Source organism: Monodelphis domestica, chromosome 4, assembly GCF_027887165.1.
Source record: "Monodelphis domestica isolate mMonDom1 chromosome 4, mMonDom1.pri, whole genome shotgun sequence".
Lineage (NCBI taxonomy): Eukaryota > Metazoa > Chordata > Mammalia > Didelphimorphia > Didelphidae > Monodelphis > Monodelphis domestica.
In genome coordinates this window covers 206,972,435-206,976,660 of record NC_077230.1, presented here as the reverse complement: position 1 = coordinate 206,976,660, position 4,226 = coordinate 206,972,435, and the positions used below count along the sequence as shown (strand labels likewise).

Genomic DNA, 4,226 nt, shown 5'->3' with positions numbered 1-4,226 from the left:
AGCTAAAGATAGGATAAAAGGTAATAAATGGGCTTTGACTACTGTATGAGAGATTTACGTTAGGGCACAATGTAACAACCAGTTCCAAATTTTAGAGTTTTTGAGAAACAGAAATGAATTACTTAATGTGATTGTGTACATTTCCTTTTCTGAAAACTTAAAGAAGTGAGACTATTTCCTGGATGTTCTTAAGTTAAGCAGAAGGGTGATAAACTAGATGACCTTGAGTTATCTTCTAGTCCTTAAGAATCCATTAGTGGGCCAGCACTTGGTCCAATAAACATTACTATTGAAAAACGCCACGTGATGACTCCTAGACTCTTGGAAATTTCTGGATACAGCCCTTATTTCAGTTTCAAACAGGAAACTGTAGCTTATCTATAAAGTGTGTATGTACTTATGTGTATGTGTCTATCTAGATACAGGCAGACGCCGTTCAGCACTGGGTATGTTTGGAGGTCAGACAACATGATTAGTGGAGAAAGGATATACACATCTATACATCTTTCTAGAAAATTGGTTCTTGCTACCTAACATCTCACAAGGGGACAATTCGACATCCATAGACTAGAAAAACGTCAAATGATGCTTGGGATGTGCCTATAACATGAAGAAGAGGAAGTTATAACATGGTTTTAAAACTCATAGGTAGGCTGAAAGGCATTTCATTCAAAAAGATCAGAATTCTAGAGTATGAGTTTTTCCTGTATTAAGTGATGACAACTATATTACTTCTCTTCAAAGTGATGTGCTGAGGAGGATTCTTTGCCCTGCTTTCTGTGCTGGTGAGACCATCGGATATAGCAGAGGAAACTCAGAGTACTTTGGTGGGGGGGTAAGTAAAAAAAAAAAACTTTTCTTTCCCTAATGGCGTTATATTTGTTAATAATTTAAGACCAGTATATTCTCTTCTCAGAACTTAAAAGAAGTTAGTTAATCCATTAGCAAACTTTTTTTTTAAATTCAGAAAATTAAATGAAAAAATAAATAAAAAGTTATTTCACCTTGAAGTAGGGATCAACAAATAGTAAGAGAAAAGTAGTATTCTTTGCTTTCTGGAAAAAAATATAAATAATAAGAGAATGATAGAATTTTTTTGGAACTAGATGGGATCTTAGAAATTATCTAGTCTAACCCTTTAACTTTAAAGATCTGTTTTAAAAAATGAAAACAGAAGCTTTTTTATCAACTATTCACGTTGTCTGTTTCTGAGAGAAATAGTTTGGTCTATCAAGATCTAGGTATCTAGAACTCCTGGTTAAATCCAGAGTTTTCTGCCATTTGTAATCTAACCAAATTTAGATAACTCATTTCTAATTTTAATCTCTATGACCCTTCCTCTTTATGTACCACAATTACTGTGTGATTCCCCCTCTCCCCCAACCCCATTTATTTATATCTGGGACATCCATATTTCTATGATGAAGCTTCAAACAATTCACCAGTATTTGACCTTATAGATTTGGTTCCTTTTTCCCAGAATATTTTCCCCTCTCTTAATAGCAGTATAAACTCTAGGCTTATGATCTGCTCCCTGTTCTCTCTTAACTTTTGCTCCCCAAGACCCTATTATAATCAAGAGAAAACAAGAGGTTCACTCTTACCTCTGAGTACAACATTCTGAGAGAAATTGACTTGGGTTACATATTTCTAACCTATTTCTCACCATGTCTACTTAATATAAGTCATTTAACTTCAATATAACTATATGTTGAATTCAGAATAAAGTACTTCCTTCAAAGTATAATAATGGCAAGAATTAATTAATGTTTATGAAATACTTTGAGGTCCTTAAAATAAAAAGGCACTGTAACCAATAGACTTGAAGTATAATTATCTTCTTTGCTTTAACCTGGTAGTTAAAAAATCCAACTGCCATGGTGTACTATTTTTTTTCATCATTGAATGACCTTAATTGCCCTCCTTTCAATCAGTTTTCCTAGTCAATCGATCTATAATTTTCTGCTTCTTTAAAGATATGAAGAAACAATAATAACCTACTCTCAAATGAAGTAATATAAGATGAAAGACACTCTGTTTCCTTTCTCATGCCTTGGCATTTGTAGTCAACCATTTCTGGAATACTCTTCCTTCGTTAACCTCTACCTCAGCATTTCCCTGGTTTTCTTGAAGACTCAACCCAATCTAATCCTAACTTCTCCAGGAGTTCCTGTCCCAGTCCCCTCCATACTAGTGTCCTTTCCTCTGAGATTACCTTCCATTAACTCTCTCTATATCTTGTAGATACTTAGTTATTTTTATGCCTGTTTCCTCTTTTAGAGTATGAGATTATAGGGATTACAGATTGTTTTTTGCATTCTTATTCATCTGGATCTAGCACCACTGGGTTTAATAATAAAATTCCCACTGATTAATATAAAATATATTATAAATACTAAATATTATTATAAATATAACAGTAAAGTTAGCTATGTAAAGCTTAAAGCAAAATCACCATAATTCTGCATCTTCAGGAGTCAAAGAAGGAAACCTCCTTTGGAGAGAGAAGACATGACAGGCTTGTGGAAAAAAGAAGGGAGAAAGGAAAACAGCAGTTGTTAAGTAAAGTAACTAAACTGTAAATCTCCTATCTCTATCCTCCAGACCACATCCTAACTGAATCCAACTGTGCCCCACCCTTGCTCCTTTGTAGCAGTACACATCTAGCCCCAGAGACTGCTTACTATATAAGCTCTTTCTAGTCTTCTCCTTCACCACTAACTAGCTATTCAGTTCATTTCCACTCCAAGGGCCAATATGAAGAATCCATTTTCCGTGTTTTATTGTGACTGGGTAGAAGAAAGAAGACAGGCTGAGTCTCTCTCTCCCCCCCCCCCCCCCCCCCCAGGCTGAAAATGCTGAAGAGTTTTGGTCTGGGGAAAGACTGCAGACCAACCTACTAACAAGATTAGGAGAAGTCGAGGAAGTTAAGGAAGGAAAAGGAGAGAGAAAAGCTTGTGAAGAGTAGGATGATAAATGTGCTTATACCTTCTTTTTTTTTCCTCCTGGCAAAAGACATCCTGAGATGATTTAGGAGGATCACCTGGATTTCAACCTCAAGAACAAGACCTAAGAGATTTAGACTAACTTTTATTAAGCACCCACAAAGTTCGAGGCACTGTGGTAAGCACTGGGAATACAAAAAGAATCAATAGACATCCCTGCCCTTAAGAAGCTTCCCATCTAATTAGGGAGATAACACGCAAATAAGTTCAAAGCAAGCCACATGCAGGATAAATAGGAAATAATCAGTAGGCTGGAATGACCAATAAATACTGGAATTAAGAGGGGTTGGGAAGACTTCCTATTGAAAGAGGGAGGTTTGACACTACTGCTCTAGTTCATTTCTTTCATTTTGCAGTCAATCAAGAAACATTTATTAAATTCCTAATTTGAACACTTAGGTATGTGTCTCTGTGGTGCATAGACAGCTTCGAAGTTAGATCTTCCCCTGACAAAGGCAATGTGAACCTGGGCAATTAACTTATCCTCTCATTTTAGGCAACTTCCTAAGACTAGGTAACCTGTATTACAGAGAGGGTGCTGCCTTTCTTTGGAAGAGGCAGTTTACTCTCATGGGAATTCCTTATATCAACCAAATGACAGGTCGAGTCCCTTGCCCTACTATGTGGTCAATGATGTTAGGAGACACAAAGACAAAAAAAAATTAAACTCGAGCAGCTTATATACTTGGGGAGACAACAGTTACCTATGTATAAGCATACATGGAATAAATACAATATAAATACAAGGTGTCCAAACACAAGGTAGTAAGAGAGAAAGTACTAGTGGGTGTTAGATGAAGCAAGGGAAGATAGAATGTTTATAAGTGAGGGGGAAAAGGGGATGGGGGGGAATTTGTGCAAGGTAACAAAATGGGAAATCTGGAATTTGACCCTAGCCTTTTCTCTTTAAAGTCATACTATTCGCTAGGCTTTCAGAAAGCTGAAGAGAATAGCCAGTGATAATTATTTTCGTGAAGTGGACTCAAGAGATTATCCTTCACTGGGAAAAACAAAAACAAAAACTCAGCTCAAGCAGAAGGCTCAAAAATTTCACAGTGCCACACAACCTGCTCTCCTCCCACCCTCTAGTGCTGGAGCCCAGTAGGCGCATGCAACTTCCCACCGGAGCCCCCCGGGTGGCTAAGGCTGAACATCCCCTCCCTCTCTCTCATATCTCCTCCCCCTTCTTCCGAGGCTCGCCTCCACCACGCCCCCCAGATT

General features: G+C 37.4%; 1 long non-coding RNA gene across 1 annotated transcript; it reads left to right on the top strand.

Moving 5' to 3' along the window:
• The first annotated feature begins 316 nt into the window (after nucleotides 1-316).
• LOC130453737 (uncharacterized) lies at nucleotides 317-2,807 on the top strand. The gene is made up of 3 exons (XR_008911267.1): nucleotides 317-648; nucleotides 745-835; nucleotides 2,475-2,807. It is a non-coding gene; the product is annotated as an uncharacterized LOC130453737 (long non-coding RNA).
• Nucleotides 2,808-4,226: the final 1,419 nt, after the last annotated feature.